Source organism: Phoxinus phoxinus, assembly GCF_949152265.1.
Source record: "Phoxinus phoxinus genome assembly, chromosome: 6".
NCBI lineage: Eukaryota > Metazoa > Chordata > Actinopteri > Cypriniformes > Leuciscidae > Phoxinus > Phoxinus phoxinus.
Window position 1 is genome coordinate 11114751 of NC_136881.1, and position 23899 is coordinate 11138649.

Genomic DNA, 23899 nt, shown 5'->3' on the forward strand with positions numbered 1-23899 from the left:
AGTATTTTCCTATTAAAGTGTTTTTAAAAATATGTAAAAAAATTTGTTCTATGTGGAATTTGTTGTTGGCCACTATGGACTCTGAGGGAAAATAATATCATCAGTTTGACACAAGAAATACACACGCAAACCTAAAAACAACAGCAATAAAATAGCTTGACCTTAATTTGGATTTGGCGTGAAGTTTATTTTCCCTTGCGGCATTCATTTCTGTTTCCATGTGAGTAGATATCAGACATTCTTCCAGCTTAACAACAGAGTAGTCAAACATAGACAATGTCGATTTCGGTCAGTCGAGGAACAGATGATTTCCTCCATGGTTGTGCCAGCTGCAGTCGATGTCATGCTGTGTGTGTGTGTGTGTGTGTGTGGGTGCGGGGCACAAAAGCTGATTGCATCATGTCATTCTCGACCTTAATTTGTAACTGTGTAGTAGTATGGAATGACATTATCAAAACTATTATAATAATAAAAATTTGCAAATAAAAAAATTACATTTATTTATATAATTAAAATATTTAAAGCATTTATTTATTTTACTTTATTTGTTTATTCATTAATTGTGTTATGTATTTTTTGCTGTCTAACAAATCAAAATACATTTTATTGATTTACTTCATTCAATGCATCTCAAAAATTATATTTTGTGGGCTCTTAGTTTTATGAGCTTTAATAATAATGATTAAGCTGAACTTAAAGGATAATTCCGGTATTTAACACCTTGAGTCTATTGTAGTTTGTTTTGGATGAACAAGAGTGGTGGACAAAATTTTTTTGACAATGGTTCCTCTCTCGAGTTTTTGACTATAAAAGAATTGGCCATGTACCCATTTAACATTGGAGTCAATGGGCATGTCCGAAAATGTCATTAAAACAGCCAATAATGTTCGTTTACAAAACTGTTAAACTCACCGAGTGGTTAGTGATGTTAGTTGATGTTCCAGAAACAAAAAGTGTTGCGAAATACAGTTTCTGTCGTGTTTTATTCGTCATTTTGTAAAATCCCATTGAATTCTGTTGAAGGACTGAGTGCTCGTTAATATAAATGCGCTAACGGAAACGGAAACGGGGCTGTTTACATTTGGTCGATGTCTTTTTGCTCGCTTCCGTTTCTCATAAGGCTAGCGAGCAGAGCTCTTTACCGCAGTTTTTGACCGCACAAATTCTAACCATATTGAAAGACGTGACCACTGACCAGTGCAATATGAAGTTGAACTCGACTGTGACCGTGAGTGTCCCGCGAGACATAAACATCAGTTATCGCCATCAAGTGGTCGAGTGTGCTAACGCTTCAGATTCAAATATTGAGCGGAAGTTACACGGTTGTGAAGTGTCTGAAAAAATAGTTCCACTATAGCAAAATAAACGGATTGGAATCATATATTGTGACGATATATTGTTTATAATCATCAACGAACACCACAAACCACTCGGTGAGTTTAACAATTTTGTAAACGAACATTATTGGCTGTTTTAATGACATTTTCGGACATGCACATTGACTCCAATGTTAAATGGGTCCATGGCCAATTCTTTTATAGTCAAAAACTCGAGAGAGGAACCATTGTCAAAAAAATGTTGTCCACCACTCTTGTTCATCCAAAACAAACTACAATATAGACTCAAGGTGTTAAATACCGGAATTATCCTTTAAGCTGAAATCACTTTCAGATGATCAGGTACCAAATGTCCCCACATGGATAGTAAAACCTGATTTTTTTTGGTCCCCATGAGGACATACATTTTAATTTATTGAAAATGTAAAAATGCATTACGTTTTCTGTGATGGTAGGTTTAGGGGTAGGGTAAGTGTAATTGTAAGGTAATAGTAGTATAAAAATCCACACAACATGTTTGTGTGTGTGTGTGTGTGTGTGTGTGTGTGTGTGTGTGTGTGTGTGTGTGTGTGTGTGTGTGTGTGTGTGTAGCGCTATTTTTGACCAACTAATCAGCCATTGAACACTTTACACTCTTTGCTCATGTTGATGTTAGCATTTTATGACAGTGTTGCATAAAGACATATATGTATAAAACAAAAAAAAAAGAGATGAAATAACAGGCAAATACATTCTGTCAGGCTTGGCAACACTTTCCTCTATACTGTCACTGTGTGTTTCAGCTCTGATGGGAAAAGAATATTACAGGACTGTCATTTGTTAGATAATCACCTACAGACAGATTTTTTTGTATAATGCGTCTCATTGTCATATATCTGAAATAACCACGTCTGCATATGAACAGCTGTTCTAAATATACCATGCACATCCATCTCAAACACAGAAAAGTTCAGCTGGCCTGGTCTTGGAATCTCCGATTCAGTTATGGATAAAGATATAGTGAAAAAGACACTCAAAAGCCTGAAAGAGAAGCGTAGAGGACAGTGATCTAATACATACAGTGCTGTAGGGGTTGAAAGGGCTGCTGTCAAAATAGAAGCAGCGTTTTAACTTGAGTAGCATTTTCACTCCATCCAATGACCTATAAAGTAAAAGTACATACGAACTCAGAGTTTCTCCGTGTGGATATGCTTCTGTGGAATGAGTAACACTGCTACAAATAACTCCATGCTTGTTGCTTGAATAATCTAACTGTGCACATGGGTAAATACTTCATTTGAACTCTTTCCCCACCAGCATAAAAAAAAAAAAAAAAAAAAACAGTTGCAAGCCACCACCAGCGTTTTTGATCATTTTCACAAAAACGGCATGGTCCACAGCATATTTGTTTTTATGAATATCTGAACATCAAAAGAAAGAAACAGAGCCTCTGCTTTTAAACACACAAAAAAACAACTGTTTTGTAGCTTCATGCATTCTTTTTTTATCAGCACTTGTTGGTAATGTGAGTAAGTTTCATAAAAAAAGCAACATTTTGAGCAAAAAGCTGAGAAAAGCACGTTTTTGTCAAAGACTACATCCAGTTCGGATTCAGAACGATGATCAAAACATACATGGAGTAGATCGAGTCCATCAACGCCCCTAATGCTTGCACAATCCTAACCACTTCCTGGGTCGACATTTCATTCAACATTGGGCCGTTTTGATTTATACATTTAATGTTGATGATTACATATGATATCGCTTGTTTCTGCATCTTCTTCGCATGTGTTTAGATCAGGAGATTCAGAACTCTTTCAGAAGATGTGTCATAGCGCCACCTACCGTATAACAGTGAAAACATGGAAAGTCGTAAAATTCTGTCAATGGCAGGGAAAGAGTTAAATTTAGCCCTAACCAAACCTTTAGTATTTGGTGGATATGAAACCGAAGTTTTGATAGCTTTTCTTCCCTGTTGTGATGTGAAACAGTTTGAAACGGCTTCTCAAACAAGAATTTTTTTTGGGCGGGACTTGAATTTATCCATTTGTTAATAGATTGGATCGTTGTAGTTTGCTATTGCTGTGATCTCATATGACTGACAGGTTGTCACTGAATTACTTCACTATTCCAATATTGTCAATTGCCAATATTTTGATTTCATGGCGGCTTCAACAGTAGTATTCATTCACAAGAAATAAAATATTAAAAGAGAGAAACATTTTGGCAAACATGTTGCGAATGACTGCACCACAGCAGCACTTAATAAGAAAGTAGCCATAACTTAATAATACTTTATAATCTATAATTAGGCACCATTTCACTGGTGTAGGACATATGAGCTAACTCTTGTATAATACAAAAACACATCTATTTTTTAAACTAAAATAACAGAATTTTAAATGTTGCTTTAAAATCATTATTTTGGAATTTGTCATTTTACAGTTCATAATTCAAAACTGCAGCACTGAGTGAACATATCTGGCAAATTGAACTCAAGTTTTAACTCAAGTATAATTTGTTCTTTGAGGAAAAGTGACGATCAGACCAGAGGTGTTGAGACATGAGGAACTATTAAAAGAGCAGTGACAGGAGTTTGCGATGGGTAACGATGGGTTTTACACATAAACGATGGGTTTTATCGAGCTTGGATAAGAATGGCTATTGGATGAGCAGTAATTAAGTCCTTCATTTGGACCCATATTGTAAAATAAGGTGAAAACACTCATTAGATTCCATTTTTTTAGTTCATTTTCCATTAGTTTCTGACATCACATCCAGGTCACTGTGTGGGTGTATTTTTTATTTATTTTTTATTTTTACCCTTCATAGGTAGACGTCATGTTATCTTAGGACACACACATCATGTGTAAGAGTTAGAGAGTACAGCTTAAATTATGTATAATGAGAAGTAAAGTACGCAATCTACATTACTAAAGCCTCTCTATAGAATAATCGCTAACACTTAGCATTATACGATCTATAAGCAACTATGCGTCAAATAGTAATTAGAGTAGGCTATTATTAGACTATTATTACTAGCTATTATTACATATCTACTAGAACTTTTTTGTGATAGTTCCCCAACAGACATTTTACTGACTTTAAAGGGGTCATGACATGTTTTTTTTTATTTTATTATTATGTTCCCTTAGGTGCAAATATAGTATTACTATAGTTTTTTTTACAAAAAACTTTTAAAATGTAGTGATTTATGACCTTTTCCCACCCTGTTTTTCATCCTCTGATTCAAACAGTCTGTTTTGGGGGTGTTTCCCCTTTAAGAGTTCAGTGTTAACGCCCACTGTTATGATTGGCTAACGTCAGTGCCTATGCATCAATTATTAACGCCCCCAGCCAGAACCTGTGCGGATTCGGTGCAACTGTTTAATAGCAGCTGATGCATGTGAAGCGATGGCTCTTGCAATGATAAAACCTTATTATGTTTGAGCCGGAATCAGAGGAAAATGAACGATCACCACAACAACGAAGACTGGATCAGCCCGTGTCCACATGGAAAGTGAAACTATTTTGAATTAATTAAAAAAAATTAACCCGAGACACTTGAAAACGGATTATTGTTACATAATTTTCCTATAGCTTAATTTGCTAACAGTTTAACATTATTTAACTAATTCCAATGAAATGATTGGGTGTACCACGGACAAAAATGCATGCACAGGCCATATTTGAAGATGCAGCATTGATAAAGGCAACATTTTTGATTTTCTATCACATGTAGGCATACTAGAAAGGCGACATATTTTCAAGATTCTCTTATACAAATGTGTTTATATTAGCCATGGTAAAAAGTAAGTTTGCGTCGTCGTTGTTGAGCCCAGAATATTCGGCACGGACTTATCTTTGAGCAACAGTTTTCTGGCAAAGCCAAGCATCATATTGGGATTTTTTTCCTCAAAACAGTCATCTTTATAATGTATAGAACACTGTCGTGACTGGGACGTCCGCAAAAAATAAGGTGCATCCATTTTTCCCTGACGACTGGATCTTTCAGCGTATTTAAAAAGTAGTTTAAAGTTTTAAATACATTACTTACAGTTTGCGTCGTCGATGTTGAGCCAAGAATAGTCGGCACGGACTTATCTTTGAGCAACAGTTTTCTGGCAAAGCTCAAAACAGTCATCCACACGCTTAAACTAACACTGCCGTGACTGAGACGTCCGCAAAAAATAAAGTGCATCCATTTTTCCCTGACGACTGGATCTTTCGCAGCGTATTCAAATATGTTGTTTGTCCACAGCCAGGAACAGCACATCTGCGGCATCGTAACTTCCCTGTACACAGACCCACTCGCTGTCCGTCGACTGAACACTTGTGAGGCGAGCGGCGCGCGGGCGCGACGATGATACGAAATGAGCGTAGCTGCCTTGCGCTGAAAGCGTAGTTGTCTTGTGCGGGAGGCGGTCATATGCAAACGCTGGCACGTCACTTCGTACCGTGACATCACTTCTTACCATGGATCCAGAACGAGCTGTATTTAGAGCTTGATTAAATAAATGATTCGTTTATAATGGGGAGGACGTCTTAAGCTATGAAACTTGCAGGACGTTTTAATGGTACAAAGACCTCTTATATACCAAAAGATCAAGGCAAATTTGGTTTCTCATGTCATGACCCCTTTAAGTAAATATGCAAGTTCATGTCAAATTATTCTACTAACCCTAACCCTAACTCTAACCTAACAGTCTGTTGATGAGAGTAGTAGACATTAGTGGCAAATTATTGAGAGTTATTGAGTTATTTCAAAGTCACAATTCTAATGTGGACTATCGAAATAAAGTGTAATTGAACATTCACATAACAGTTCACTTCTGAATGTTCGCAATTCAGTGTAATACACATTGTAAATCCCTATTTTTTTGTTTAAATAGTCTGGGAAACCATTTTACAGACACATTTTAAGTGACTTTCAGACACTAATTGAATTAAAGCAGTGTGGGATTTGGTGCCATGCTCCAGTACACATTAGAGGATTTTGATCGCATACCTGAGATTGAACCAGCACTGTTTATGTCAGCAGCTCAAAATCGGAGCTCTTAGGGCGAAACAGTGAGCACACACTCTTCCAGTCACTAAGGATGCTTTCCATTTTCTAGGTCAGCTCATCTAAAGCCTGAAGGTATCACAAACTAGTTGCTTTATGCTTTGTGCTATAGCAACAAACACACACACACACACACACACACACACACACACACACACACACACACACACACACACACACACACACACACACACACACACACACACACACACACACACACACACACACACGCACACACACACACACACACACACACACACACACACACACACACACACACACACACACACACACACACACACACACACACACACACACACACACACACACGCACACGCACACACACACGCGCGCACACACACGCACACTAAGTAATTTAATTTAATTATATGTCGACTTAATTTGTACATGGCACTCCGCCAGTTGCATGCCTCTGTTGTTTTGTTTGGTTATAATAATTGCAGTTGTTGGTCATGTGGTTTTTCCATCACTTCTCCTACTGTGACTATTCAAGACCTTACAAAGCTGACTTCGGAGATGCATGAAATTGATGTGTGTCCTTTCACACACAAGCATGTATATATTCACAATGCAGAATGTTCTTTTAAATGCACTTGACTAATACAATGCATGTATTACTAGCTTATTAATGCATTCACTATAGCGAGTAAAATACAGGTCATATGTTGTCATGATGTTAAATCAAAGCTTCTACACAAATTCAAAAAACAAAATGGTTACTGTAATTCAAAAATTAGAATTTGACAATGCATTAAGCAGAGAAACTGACATTTCATTAAGATAGAATGTAAAATTAGGTAAGATGCAACCAAATATGTGACTTAATCTCAGCGCAACACATTTATCAAACATTTATGCTCTTATTACATAATCTCGACTTTTCATCTAAACATCACGCTTGTGAGATTCTTTCAATCGGAACAGTATTAAGGTTAATAGGGTTAGTCATTCCATTAAGGTTAGTATTTTAGGATTAGGATTTTTAAAAAATGTTTATTAATGGGGCATTTGTAGTTTTTTGTAATGAAAAGTTTTTTATTCCTATTTTTTTTTATTCAAGGTATAGCGGAGGATTTTCTTTTTCCGGGTGGGTAGTCTATACTATTGGTCCACCTAAGTGTCAATCATTCTGGTGATATGTTTACGTAAGGCCGTTCACACGCTGGCGTGCGCTAAAAGCACAGGCTGGGCTTCCCACTGATGCTGCAGTCGTGAAGATTCTACTAGACAGGTAAAGTTTGTCATGATATTTGGAGAAATCCATTTAAAATCACTGCTAGTAGGCGTTCCCTCTCGGGAGCAAATAGAGTGTTGCGCATGTGCATTTAAAAAAAAAATTGGAGAGGGCGGGTCTTTTCTAAAATTAGGAAAGATCCTCCGCTATACCTTTAATTAACAATATTAATAATGAATACACTTTTGTATTATGTAGTATGTACATATTTATGTAACCACATATCATTCTCATAAGTATGATGATTAATTTGTTATTTATATTATTTTTTATTATACAAACCTCATTTATTATTATCATTTAATTATTTATTTAATTTAAAACATATTCATTGTTCATCATAATATAGATCTTCCCTGTGTAATCTTTAAATCCCAATTAATTGTCCACTTATACAAAAATACAAATTATATATAGTGTAATCAATCATATAATATGTATATATTTACTAAATTAACAAAATAAACATAAACTGACATACTAAATTCATATTTGCTTTATAATATCACATTAAAAACACCTATAAAATTATAATTTAAATTTAGATTTAGATTATTCTGCAAAAATGTAGATGACACTTCAATCTACTAAAATTAGCGTCTTAATAATATAGGATATGATGCATCATCATCCTGTACATGCCATATCTAAATATGCTACAATTTAATTTATAACTGTTCTTAAAGAAAGAATCTTTATTACATGTTCACATAACTTTATATACATTTTATCACACAAGCTATACAGCTGAATCTATGATCTTGGGTTTGCTTATAGCGCTTTGTACGACCAGTCTAGCTAGTGGAACCCTAAATGCATATAAACGTATAAATTAGAGAAACAAAAAGTAAAGATGAAAGAGCAGCGGATAAAGGGTGAAATAAAAAGACAAAATGAGCCTCTTATCGTCTTCCTAATCATCATTTCAATTTTCTCATGCTTCGGGCTCCCTGTGGTGTTTTTTATTCTCGTTCGATTGCCCTTTTTCCTCGCTACCAAAATTAGAGCGTTCTCTCTAGTTCATGTCTTTAAGGTCAGGCCTCACAAGTGTAGACACTTTGCGCAGGGGAATGATGTTCAGGGAGATAATGTTCGCGTGTGTGTGTATTCTAGGCTTTTGGGCATGTTAGACATGAATCCAATTTGATGTGTAATTTTGCATTCTGATAATTTAATTAAGAATGGCCGTGTCACATTATGTCTCACCGATGGAGGAGAGATAACAACATGAGGGGTGACAGAAAAGGATCAGAAGTAAGCGGTAAGGAGAGAGAATAAGGGTATATCTTAGCTGAAAAAAGGGAGATATTGAGAAGAGAATCAAGAAAGTTAGAGGTGTGACCATATCCTCAGGCAGTGGATCAGTTATTGGACCTTACACACGCATGTTGCCATCTCCTGGGGCTCAGCTGTGTGTGTGTGCTTGCTTGCAAGTGGACCTCTGACCAGAGCCTCAGGTTAAATCTGAGACGAGCGGAGATAATTAATATTAGGAGAGCTATTGTGACAACTCCCTGTGCTTTTGTCCAGACATGTTGTTGAAAAATACATTGTGCTTAATGCTTGTGAATGTTTCAAATGCCCCATGCCGACTCATCTCTCACAGCGTATATTTTTAAAAATAAGTCAGGAACATTTGTGCAGACCTCAAGTGGTTTATTTAAGACTGTAAAGCATTGCTGTGACCACACATTGCTTAACCACAATGTGGCGCAGGGCTTGTATCCTCTACAGCTCTATTAAAAACAGAAAATAGAGCATCCGTGTTTGTTTTTATCCACCTCACTGGATCTCAGGGCTAATTAGTGGATTTTTAGTCCCAGAGTTCCCTGCAGTCAGAGGAAAAGTTAAAGTCAGCATGAAACGGAAGTTGTGATTGTCATTTCTTTTCTGACGTATATCCGAGTGAACTGGCTTCTCGAATGAGAAAAAATGCCGGGATTTTAGTGGACACTTTCTGCTTCCGGTAGTGACCTCGTCACAGATTGTGTTGTTATAATACACACGAACATGAAGATGAAGATGAAGATGAAGATTAATAAAATTAGGCAGTCTTTAACAAATCCACAGGGTAATCCACAGAGTAAGAGTAGCGAAACACACATCCAACATAGACAAGACCCGACAACAATGAACAGAAACAAGGGAACTTAAATACACGTGCAAACAAGGATGATTAGACACACACACATTAACTGAATGACGAAATCAAATCTGTGACCATGACAACAAACAAGACAAGGATATACGGTTCAAATGAAAACAAAGTCCAAACTGAGTTGTCTGTGACATTACGCCCCCTCCTGGAAAGGCAAGACCTCATGCTGGTAGATGAATGGAGGAGGAGGCTCAGGTGGAGGATGAGAGTCCGGGAGAAGGGTCGAAAGGAAAGTCCAGGGTGGTGCAGGTGGTGTTATCCAGTGAATGGCCTTGAAAAGGGACAGGAAGGTGGTGACCCAGGCCACAGCCAGGACTATGCTCCAAGATGGCCTCGCTGGAGGGAGGAACCATGAGAATGACAGGAGACGACGATGACGAGGTGGAGCCCACCGTGCAGCCGGAGAGCCGATGTAGCGCAGGGACGCCGAAGACCTTGGCGGCCGCGAGGGAGCCGCAGCGACGACCCCCCGAGATGGAAGTGAGGATCCGGAGGGCAGAGGTGGAGCTGGAGAGACCGAGGGTGGTGGCGGTGCCTGAGGGAGGGCAGAGCTAGCCGGAGCCGTAGGGGTGGAGGGCCGGAGAGCAGTGGCCGGTCCGCAGGTCTGTGGCGAAGGTGGTGCGATGTCCGACCCAGGTGGAGCTGACGTTCCGAGGGTATATTTTTTGTTATACTCTCTTCACATACTGATAGCAATCAATGATTAAATATAGACTATATATCTTATGTGGAAGTCTCAGGACCAAAACATTTTTGTCCAATCATTGCATTTATTTTCTCCATTGGGAAATAGATTTTTTATAAACATTTTTAAGACAGCCTTACTGTAAGCTACGAGGTTGTTAATTAATTGTATTTGCTTCTATTGAAGCCGCTATCCCTAATTATTTTTACTAAGTTTTAAAACAATCATGTTTAACTGCAGAATTCATGGTGAAAAACTACATTACACATGATGCTGTGCAGAAAATTCCACTAATTCAAATCAAAACAAGCTAAATGCGCCAAAAGATCTCTTTAGCTCCACAAATTACGTAATCGAGTCGGTTTCCCATACTCTCTCAAGTATACAAGTTGTTATTTTGAGTTCTACGAGGGAGTGAATGCTTTTTACAAGTCCACTACGTATTGGATTTAATGTAGTACGTCATTGCACTACAGGCTGCAGAGAGGACGCATTGGAAAATTATACTTAACATAAGAAACATAGAAGACATTTTCTTTTCCTTTTCAAAGATTGCAGGGAAATCAAAAAGATAAAGGTCAAATACAAACAGTGAATAAATGTAGCGAGAAAGATGTAAATGTCTGTTGCGAAAATCACTAAAAGCCTCTTTTGTAATGGCAAGACGTGGCTGTGTGTGTAATGTGTCACAACGTTCAGTCAGGCAAAATCACATACGCGCAGAGCCAGGGGAGACAAAGGAGGGTTTTCTCTTACTGTTAGCAAAGAGCCATTCAGCTGATAAAGACAAAAAGAAATGCATGAAAAATGCATGAATGAAATCTCCCTCTACTTTTCTCTCTCTTGCTCGTTCCCTGAATCACTGTTGGATTAAATGAAAGGGGGATCTAAGATGAGAGTGCGTGAGAGAGGCATAAGCTTTATTTATTCATTGTCTTAAGTGGTTGAGTGGGTGAACCCAGTGTAAAACCCCTCTGGCACAACCCCCTACACACACACACACACACACACACACACACACACACACACACACACATTCTCACCAACACGCACACACATGCACGGACTGGTGTCAAACGTCCCTCGGGGAACGGGTCGTTAGAGGTCCGTTTAACATTCGATATGATGTGGTGAAATTGCGGACATCTGGGGTTAGGGGATTTCGACAGACTGTGCTCATGTATGCAAAGCAAAGCCCCATTTAGCTCTTGAAATAAGTGCATTATGGTGTCACTCCTCTTTAAATCAAAAACCAAGCATGGTTTGCTAATTGGAGAAGGCCAAGGGAGCTAGTGGGGGAGGGTTTTTGCGCTCCTGGAGTATGTAAAGGGATAGGTCACTCAAAAAAAAAAACATTCTGTAATAATTTACTCACTCCCATGTCATTTTAAACCTGTATGACTTTATTTTTTTTTGTGTGGAAAATGTCTCAAATGTCAGTGCTGCATAAAGTTAAACACATCAGGCCTGGTTTCACAGATAGGGCTTAGATTAAGCCAGGATTAGGCCTTAGTTACAGTTTTTTCCAACTGCTTACACTCAAAGGGCCCTATCTTGCACCCAGCGCAATTGAGTTTGTACACCGACGCATGTATCATTCCTATTTTGCACCCGCGCACAGCGGACTTTTCCCTCCACAGACGCACGTCGGTAAATTAGGGAATGAACTTGCGCTCGCGGGGAAGGTTCAGCGAAAAGAGGAGGCGTGTTCCGGTGCAAAAGTTCCCTGGTGCTATTTTCTAGTTTTAGAAAGCAATTGCGCCACTGACCAGGAAAAAACAGTCTAAAGACAGTGGCGCGTTGCGCGTTAGTCATATGGTATTTTAAGGGCGCGTGCTTGGCCATAATGTAGCGTGTTAACGCGCATCCACTTTGATTCTCTAATAATTATAAACAGACGCAGCAGTTTTCATTTTTGCAAATCATACATTATTACAAGGAAAAATATTAACACACATTGTTGTGTCCGTGAAGATGTGGAAAAGATCTATTTAGATAAAAAAAAAAAAATCTAGATTAGGCTACACATTTACCCAAATTATACGCCTGTTTAACCGAAGATAATTTGGGTGGGTCTCTCCCATCATCCCCAATGTCACTTCTCTGTGTTTTACGGCCCTGACGAGAACGTCGGTCTCCTCGGCTGTGAACCACTTCTGGCGTGCGCTGGCAAATCCGCCGTTATAATAGCGATCCGCCGTGGAACAAGCGCGTCTGCTCTTAAAGGATAATTCCGGTATTTAACACCTTGAGTCTATATTGTAGTTTGTTTTGGATGAACAAGAGTGGTGGACAACATTTTTTTGACAATGGTTCCTCTCTCGAGTTTTTGACTATAATAGAATTGGCCATGGACCCATTTAACATTGGAGTCAATGGCCATGTCCGAAAATGTCATTAAAACAGCCAATAATGTTCGTTTACAAAACTGTTAAACTCACCGAGTGGTTAGTGGTGTTCGTTGATGATTATAAACAATATATCGTCGCAATATATGATTCCAATCCGTTTATTTTGCTATAGTGGAACTATTTTTTCAACAATGGGATTTTACAAAATGACGAATAAAACACGACAGAAACTGTATTTCGCAACACTTTTTGGGGGAAATGAGGGAAATAATGACACCTGTGATGATTAATGAATCTCCATAGTAACTAAATGGCGAGAAAATGAACAAAGGAACACAGGTGACTGAAAATAACAAACTAAAAGTGCATGATAATGGACTAAACTTACACCTTGTCGGTAAAACCGGGTGCTAAAGTTTTTGTTCAAGATTCCGATGGCACGTGAAATTTTTTTTTATTATGAGCATGGTTAAATTATTTATAATAAACACTGCAATATTCCATAAAAAATACAAACGGTCAATTTTGATTTCATGTGGACAAAACACTGTTTAATAAAGGGACAGGTCACCCTAAAATGAGCATTCTGTCAGAGACTAACACATCTAAAGTTTTCAAGGCTTCTAATTAACTTTATTCTAACTTTATTCAATTTCTGTACATTTACCACCTGTTAGAGCTACCTGAAATTTTAAAGCATTTTTTACAAGGTTACATGGGTCAAAAACAATGAAAAAATAACTTTGTTTGTTCATTTTAGCAGGGCTAGGTAAAAATCTGAACCATCCCGCCTGGAAGAACCTTAAGGCCCGTGCACACCGGGACTATTGCGCACGCTTTTCGCCGACGTTTAACGCATTGTGACTAAACAAAGGGCGCCAATGTGAGTATGCACACCAATGCAAAAATGGCAGGCGTAAAAGTGATTTAAAACAAAAAAAACGCCTCGGGTAATTTTTTTTTGGTTTGACGAAATAAAAATGATATCTATGGTAGCCTACTTGAGGGCGCTCAAGCACAAAACGGTCTTGCCGAGCACACATTGATAGAAGACGACGACGAAGAGGAAGATACAACGAAGCAAGATGAATGTAGAGCTGCTGGTCTCTTTGGTGTCTGAACACAAAGAACTTTATGACAAACACCACAGCGACTACAAAAATCAAACTAAAAGTTAGTTATTGTTATTGTTGTTATGTAGAGGAATTGCAGATCAAATAGGATTCAGGGAGTGAATTTGCATATTCAACTCGGCGCATCGCCAGTGAAAATCACTTGGTTATGAACACAAAGACGTGCCGAAAAACGCCTCGTAAAACGCTGGCGATAAGTACATTGTCCCGGTGTGCACGGGCCTTTAGTGTTAAATCCTGATATATTAAAGGCACAGCTAATTGTGACATTTATTACAATAATTCATGTGAAGATTGTTTTAAGTTCACTTTAATTAAATGTTGTTATATATTTTAAAGCCTATTAAATATTTAAATCGATAGCTTTCAATTATACTGTAATGTTGACTGGCTATAATTAATGACAAAAATTGAGAAAAAAATCCATGTAATAGAGACATCAGTATTGGTATCAGTGATACTGGCCTTCATTCATGGTCCTTATTAAAAAGATACAATTAAACAAATATTTAAAATATACTGTCTTAATGTTGTTTCTACATTAGTTCAATGGGAATTGTGATCACAGTTGGCCAACACATCGTTTTGGGAAACGCACCCCAGTATGACTTTCTTTTTCTGTGAAACACAAAAGAAGATATTTAAAAAAATGTCTCAAATGTGTGTTTGTCCATACAATGATAGTCAATAGTTGTTTTGGATCCCTCTGACTTTCATTGTATGGACATAAACAGTTCTTTAAAATATCTTCTTTTGTGTTCTGCAGAAGAATGAATGTCATACAGGTTTGGAACGACATGGGGGTGAGTTTCCATTTTTGGATGAACATTCCTTTTAAACCTTTTTTTGAATTTGTGTACCAGAGAGTGTGTGATATGCTTTTTTTTCTTCTTCCTGTTGTATTGGTGAGGTTGAGTGTGTTTGTGTGATAGGGAATTTGTCTCGGCCTGGTCTTTTCATGAAGCCGGAATGGTGTGTGTTCTGTTAATCCACTGTATGGTGTCCTGCATAAATAATGCACTGAATGGTTTTTGTGCATGTGTGTAGGAAGGTGTTTGGTGGGTGTGCTGGCATTGTTCGATGTTTCGAGTCTCACAAGGTCGTCTGCTCAACCGTAACGTTCAAGCTGCACCATCGGGTGGAGAGATAGAGTAAACAGCAGAGCCGTGGTATAGTGGTCCGCTTTGCTGCTGTGTGACAGGATGAATGGATGGCTCGGCCTGGGTCAGCATTGTGCTTCCTCTATCTGCACAGTCCTGGTGGCCCCACATACACAAAGCTTATCGGAGAGATGGAATAAAGAAATTAGATGGAATAAAAGAAAAAAGGAGGTAATAGAGCAAGAATAGGCCTACATGAGAAAAACAGTAACGGATGTATTTAGTGAGAGCCTGATTTAAGTGTTAAGCTTTTTTTTTTTTATTCTTTTTTTAACCAAAATAACCTTAGTATTTGCTTTTACAGCCAAGATGACAAACAGATGATGCTTAGACAAGGACCCGTTTGTTGCTTGGTAGAAGATGCTACCTTGGCTCCTGCTGAGGGAGAGAGGGGACCTGACTATATAAAGTGGAGCACCTGACTATATAAAGCTAATGGTGAAGATGGTGTCAACAAGAACATTTACTCACTGTCTCAATGGCATTGCACTTGGAGCTTGTCAAATTAGGCCATCAAGACCAGGCCATTAGATCAGGTTTTCCAAGGACTTCTTGTGTCTGTTAACAACAACAACCCAGCAGCTGTTTGTTGTGATGGGGTCATTAATTATGAAAATGTGAGTATTGAGAAAACCAAAATGGAAATGTTGTCAGATACCGATAAATAATAATTATAAAGTAATTATAATATCGATAATAAATTGTTAGAAGCTGACAACCGAAGAACAACTGGTTCTTAACTCTTTCCCTGACAGCGTTTTATTAAAAAAGTTGCCAGCCACTGCCAGCATTTTTTTATCATTTTTATCATGTTATTTTGACGGTGTGGCAGGCCTTTATTTTAATGGCGCTGAGAACGCCAGAGCCTGAGCAAGCAAACAATGCTCGCATTTTGTGTGTTCATTAGTTTACGATCAGTCTAACTGTGCGTTCACACCGGACGCGAATAGCGCGTCAAATTCGCGCCTGCCGCATCTAGTTTGACGCTTGAACATTTTGAATGCATTCGCACGTCCAAAGCGAAATACACGCGCGTAAAAAGCAAGCGTTTGGAGCTAAATTGACGCGCGTCCGAGGCGAAATCCGCTTCTTCTGGGAGAGGCAAGTGCTGCGGGAAATTTAAAAATACTACTGTTATTGTGTCACAAAATGTAGTTTTAAGAGTTGTTCAGTCGAGAATGTAGTTGTTTAAACCTCAAATCTGTTGTTTTCATTATAAAGATAGCGCCTATTTAAAAAAATTGATCTGACGTTTAGTCCTCCTGACGTTTGCCGCTGGTAAACCAGAAATGTTTAAATTCACAATCTATAGCTTCGGCTCTATTATATGAAACAAGTTAAAATACATTAATGACTTGTTATAACGTAGGTCAAACGACTTCTTTAACGTTATGTGAGTTTTTCTTCATCTCATTCAGAAATGTATGACTGCAAGTGTTCAGTGTCGTGTCACATTCATAGTTAACATCTGAACAATATCATTCCTTCTTTCACGCAGGCATTTAGTCATTACAAAATAATTTATTAAGGCCAAACATAAGTTATTTAAAATTTTAAATGACATCGGGCATTCCCCTGTTTATCACGTCACTTCACCACGTGACAGCAGCAAGCAGGCTCCGATTGGTTATTGCGGCGCGAATTGACGCAGAAGTTCAGATTTTTCAACTCAGGCGGCAGACGCGAATTCGCGTCAAACGCGTGAATGCACAAAAATAACTTTTCGCGCGAACGAGGCGTATTCGCGTCTACCGCGCCGCACTCTACGCCTCATTCGCGCCGCAGGTGCATTTTTTTACGCGCGTAATGCGTCTTTGCATTAGGCTTGTTTGAGATGAGCAAAATCTGCGCAGAACCAATCACCGGTGATCAGCGCGAGATGCATGCCGGTTAGAAAAGTGTCCGACAGCGGTCCGCCTGGCTCTGATGTCATGCTGACGTACACTGTAAAAAAAATAGCTGCGATTATTTATTACAACTTAAAATCTAACATTGTTTCAGCTTTAAAAAGTAATTGTTCATGCTTGACTTAAAATATTAAGTTTAGTTAACTTTAGTTTAGTTAAGTTGGATATTTAAGTTATCTCAACAAATTTTAAGTTGTTATAACTAATCCCAGCCACATTTTTTACATTTAAGTGAATTTTAGAGCTTTTCCTCCTCTAGAATACGCATTGTTTTTGACTCTTCATTTATTACCTGTGTAAATAAAAAAAATTGCAAACTAAAAATGTAAAGATCCATGACTCTTCTTGACTATTGAAACATAATGTGTAATATGAATCAATTTGAACTCATTTGAACTGAACTGTTTAACTAGGAAGTGAATCATTCAGTTCAAGTTGATTGTACTTAAAAATTTAAGTAATTTCAACTAAAATTACATTAAGCGGTTTTTAAAATGAATCTTGTATTACTTATTGATCATATACATTTAAGTGAATTTTAGAGCTTTTCCTCGTTTAGAATACGCATTGTTTTTGACAACTGTGTGTATATCGTTCCTTAAAATGTCCAAGACTGCACATGTTCATATAAATCCACTATTTGTCAATTTGGGCTAGTAAAACTCAAAAACCCTTTTTGCATGAAATAAATTACAAGAATAAATTACATTTTAAATATTAATATTACAATATTATTTTATATGTTAAAATAGGTATTTAATATATATATTTTTTACAATTTTATGTATAATTTTTATTTTAAGCTGTAATAATATTCATAATATTACTGTATTGTTTTACATTAAAACCATTGTTTCTTAAAAGTGAACTGTAAGGGAACACAACAGATGGGGAAGATGAAGACACCATAACAGCATAATTTTACAAACAAAAAAATCTAAACAATATTAAGAAAGAACAACATTGATAATAATAAGAAACATTTTACAACAACGATAATAAGAAATGCTTCAAGAGCAGCAAATCAGCACATTAGAATGATTTCTGAAGGATCATGTGACTGAATATTCAGCTTTGCCATATACAAGAATAAATTACATTTTAAATATTAATATTAAAATATATGTAATATTATTTTATGTTAAAATAGTCATTTCATATATATATATTTGTTTTACAATTTTATGTGTAATTTTTTTTAAGCTGTAATATTCATAATATTACTGTATTGTTTTAAATTAAAACCATTGTTTCTATGGTGTGTTCAGACCTATATTTTAAAATAGTGATGAACATGAAAAATCATGAAAGAATGGTAGAAACCTCAGTTTGTTTTCATGCCAGGAGTTCAAAAGATAGCATCCGTTCAATTCTTTTAGAAAAAAAGGTCTGAATTTTTTTTTTTAAATAAAGAAAAAACACATAGGCTATGGAAATGGAGGCGCCCATATATGGTCAATAATGCCAACTAGTGGAGAAGTGTGGTACTGCGCATAAACAAAATCTCACTGAAAGCTAATTTTTTGAGATATCAACCTAAAATTTGAAACACAACTTGTTCAGATTTTTGGCTTTGTTTTTCTGTTTTATTTTTTTTGCAGTTTTAGAGTCACCCAGGTTTTGAAAAAATATATTTTATATAAAATATGAATAATAAAATTTTTATATTGTATATTTTCATAAACTCAAACTTCTATAATTTTTTTCTGTTTCACTTTCTTAATTTATTTCACTTCTACAAAAATCTGAAAAATGTCTTCTTTAAAACAAGACTAATTTTATGTCTATATTCCAAAGCATTCCTGAATTACAACCATTTAAGTTCGAAATGTGCATTTTCATGACTATTTAAAAAAAGAGGGGTGACACTAAAGTAAACTGTAAGGGAACTCAATTTATTTCTACTATCTCAATTTAATATTTGGAGGCAGGAGTGTTTAATTATATATATATATATTTGTGTGTTTGTATGTTTGTTTGTTTGTTGCCAAGACATTCAAAGTCGAGAGTTCTAATGTTGACATCATAGTGGATCTTCATCTCTGAACTGCAGCTCGGACTCAGTTCTGTGTGTTATATTGGAGTGAACAGATCGAAAGACTTTCTGCAGATATCCACGACAAATATTCAATTGACTTGCAACATTCGGTGTCCATAATGGCGCTGTTCGGCCGTGTGTGTAGACAACTGTACGAGTGTCTCACACACTTCTTGCCTCAGAGAGCGGCGCAAGAACCAGAGAAACTTCCGGAGGAGTGTGAGGCCTTCCCTGCCAACGACAGCCGCCGCAAGCTAACGTTACCCGAGAAGAGCCGGCGTGGAGAGAGAGAGGAGGAAAGAGGAGGAGATCAAGATGAGGAGCACACACTTGAAAAGATAAAGATGAAGAAGAACGGACGTGTGCGTCAGAAGAAGAGAGAGAAGCTCAGTCTGGAAAAGCTGATGGATGGAGGACCTGAGCTTAGAGAAGCTGGAGAAGAGAAACGCAAGACAACGGTTCTTCTCGTGGAGGTCAAACCTCTGGATCCAAGATCTTCCGTCTTGAAGCCGATAGAGGGAGGAATCCCGATGTTTCCCAGCGTCTCCGAACAAGCCGCTCGCTTCAAACTCCTGCCGCCAGTGACAAACCCACACGCTCATCCTCAGAAACCAGTTCCCGCATCCGAGGAGGAGCTTTCCCCGATTCAAGCGGATCACGGTGAAGTCGTTTCCCTCAAACGCTCCTCATCCCGAGTGTGTCCTCTCAGACGTGTTCCTCCACGTCCAACTCCTGCAGCGGATGAGCTATTCTCCCCGCGACGCCGAGCGTGTCTTATCGAACGTCCTCCCAGCCGGAAGCCTCATCCGTTCCCTTCTTCCCCGTCTCCACAACTCGTGCTGGTGGACATCGAGGACGAGGAGAACGAGTACGTGGAGTTCACCGGGAAAACCTTCCGGGACTCACTCAAACGCTCAAAGGCCGAAGTGAAACCGGGAAAGATGTTTGCTTGGATGGAGGAGGAGGAGGAGGAGAGAGAGGTGCAGGAGGAAGAGTGGGCGAGCGAAGTGGAGGAGATCCAGGGATTTGAGGAAGACGAGGATGATCCCGGTGAAATGGGAGACTTCAAGGTCACACAAGGTTATACTTCTCCCTCTGACATTCCCAAGAACGAGATCCAGCGCGACGCCGGGAACGTCCTGGAAAAATGCACAAGAAAACTCCCACTTCTTCTGTTCACCTGGAGGAGAAAAGAGGAGAAGAAAGCAGTGAAGGAGAAGGAGCGACGAGAGAGAGAGTCGCTGCTGGAACGCTACAGGAACGACCCGAAACTGAAGCACTTGTGGATCAACAAGCACAACCGCTCCTCCCGATGAAGATCACCATCGTCATCATCGTCCTGTGGGAATAAAACATCTTCATTTATTACCCGTGTAAATATAAAAAAATTGCAAACTAAAAATGTAAAGATCCATGACTCTTCTTGACTATTGAAACATAACGTGTAATATGAAGTGAACTGTTTAACTAGGAAGTGAATCATTCAGTTCAAGTTGATTGTACTTAATTTAAGTCATTTCAACTAAAATTACATTCAACTGTTTTAAAAATGAATCTTGTATTACTTATTGATCATATACATTTAAGTGAATTTTTGAGCTTTTCCTCGTTTAGAATACGCATTGTTTTTGACAACTGTGTGTATATCGTTCCTTAAAATATCCAAGACTGCACATGTTCATATAAATCCACTATTTGTCAATTTGGGCTAGTAAAACTCAAAAACCCTTTTTGCATGAAATAAATTACAAGAATAAATTACATTTTAAATATTAATATTACAATATTATTTCATATGTTAAAATAGTTATTTAATATATATATATTTTTTACAATTTTATGTATAATTTTTATTTTAAGCTGTAATCACATTCATAATATTACTGTATTGTTTTACATTAAAACCATTGTTTCTTAAAAGTGAACTGTAAGGGAACACAACAGATGGGGAAGATGAAGACACCAGAACAGCGTAATTTTACACACAAAAAAATCACAAAAATATTAAGAAGAACAACATTGATAATAATAAGACACATTTTTCAACATTGATAATAATAAGAAATGCTTCTTGAGCAGCAAATCAGCACATTAGAATAATATCTGAAGGATCATGTGACTGAATGTAATAAATGACATTTTAAATATTAATATTAAAATGTATTATTATTTTATGTTAAAAGAGTCATTTCATATATATATTTGTTTTACAATTTTATGTGTCATTTTTTTTAAGCTGTAATATTCATAATATTACTGTATTGTTTTAAATTAAAACCATTGTTTCTTAAGTGTCACCGGCCCACCCAAAGTCATTACATATTTAAAACAGTAATATCCTATACTAAACCTAAACTAATATTGACAAACTATATATCATTTGAAAGCTTACAATCTCTAGTTTTCATAGTTGGTGACTGATTTTCAAAATAAATTACAGAGGAGCCGTAATTTATCAATTTGCAAGAATAATATTTTCATACTCCTATGGTGTGTTCAGAGCTTTATTTTGAAATAGTGATGAACATGAAAAATCATGAAAGAATGGTAGAAACCTCAGTTTGTTTTCATGCCAAGAGTTCAAAAGATAGCATCCGTTCAATTCTTTTAGAAAAAAAGGTCTGAATTTTTTTTTTAAATAAAGAAAAAACACATATGGAAATGGAGGCGCCCATATATGGTCAATAATGTCAACTAGTGGAGAAGTGTGGTACTGCGCATAAACAAAATCTCACTGAAAGCTAATTTTTTGAGATATCAACCTAAAATTTGAAACACAACTTGTTCAGATTTTTGGCTTTGTTTTTCTGTTTTTTTTTTGTTTCAGTTTTAGAGTCACCCAGGTTTTGAAAAAATATATTTTATATAAAATATGAATAATTAAATTTTTATATTATATATTTTCATAAACTCAAACTTCTATAATTTTTTTCTGTTTCACTTTCTTAATTTATTTCACTTCTACAAAAATCTGAAAAATGTCTTCTTTAAAACAAGACTAATTTTATGTCTATATTCCAAAGCATTCCTGAATTACAACCATTTAAGTTCGAAATGTGCATTTTCATGACTATTTAAAACAAGAGGGGTGACACTAAAGTAAACTGTAAGGGAACTCAATTTATTTCTACTATCTCAATTTAATATTTGGAGGCAGGAGTGTTTAATTATATATATATATATATTTGTGTGTTTGTATGTTTGTTTGTTTGTTGCCAAGACATTCAAAGTCGAGAGTTCTAATGTTGACATCATAGTGGATCTTCATCTCTGAACTGCAGCTCGGACTCAGTTCTGTGTGTTATATTGGAGTGAACAGATCGAAAGACTTTCTGCAGATATCCACGACAAATATTCAATTGACTTGCAACATTCGGTGTCCATAATGGCGCTGTTCGGCCGTGTGTGTAGACAACTGTACGAGTGTTTCACACACTTCTTGCCTCAGAGAGCGGCGCAAGAACCAGAGAAACTTCCGGAGGAGTGTGAGGCCTTCCCTGCCAACGACAGCCGCCGCAAGCTAACGTTACCCGAGAAGAGCCGGCGTGGAGAGAGAGAGGAGGAAAGAGGAGGAGATCAAGATGAGGAGCACACACTTGAAAAGATAAAGATGAAGAAGAACGGACGTGTGCGTCAGAAGAAGAGAGAGAAGCTCAGTCTGGAAAAGCTGATGGATGGAGGACCTGAGCTTAGAGAAGCTGGAGAAGAGAAACGCAAGACAACGGTTCTTCTCGTGGAGGTCAAACCTCTGGATCCAAGATCTTCCGTCTTGAAGCCGATGGAGGGAGGAATCCCGATGTTTCCCAGCGTCTCCGAACAAGCCGCTCGCTTCAAACTCCTGCCGCCAGTGACAAACCCACACGCTCATCCTCAGAAACCAGTTCCCGCATCCAAGGAGGAGCTTTCCCCGATTCAAGCGGATCACGGTGAAGTCGTTTCCCTCAAACGCTCCTCATCCCGAGTGTGTCCTCTCAGACGTGTTCCTCCACGTCCAACTCCTGCAGCGGATGAGCTATTCTCCCCGCGACGCCGAGCGTGTCTTATCGAACGTCCTCCCAGCCGGAAGCCTCATCCGTTCCCTTCTTCCCCGTCTCCACAACTCGTGCTGGTGGACATCGAGGACGAGGAGAACGAGTACGTGGAGTTCACCGGGAAAACCTTCCGGGACTCACTCAAACGCTCAAAGGCCGAAGTGAAACCGGGAAAGATGTTTGCTTGGATGGAGGAGGAGGAGAGAGAGGTGCAGGAGGAAGAGTGGGCGAGCGAAGTGGAGGAGATCCAGGGATTTGAGGAAGACGAGGATGATCCCGGTGAAATGGGAGACTTCAAGGTCACACAAGGTTATACTTCTCCCTCTGACATTCCCAAGAACGAGATCCAGCACGACGCCGGGAACGTCCTGGAAAAATGCACAAGAAAACTCCCACTTCTTCTGTTCACCTGGAGGAGAAAAGAGGAGAAGAAAGCAGTGAAGGAGAAGGAGCGACGAGAGAGAGAGTCGCTGCTGGAACGCTACAGGAACGACCCGAAACTGAAGCACTTGTGGATCAACAGGCACAACCGCTCCTCCCGATGAAGATCACCATCGTCATCATCGTCCTGTGGGAATAAAACATCTTCATTTATTACCCGTGTAAATATAAAAAAAATTGCAAACTAAAAATGTAAAGATCCATGACTCTTCTTGACTATTGAAACATAACGTGTAATATGAAGTGAACTGTTTAACTAGGAAGTGAATCATTCAGTTCAAGTTGATTGTACTTAATTTAAGTCATTTCAACTAAAATTACATTCAACTGTTTTAAAAATGAATCTTGTATTACTTATT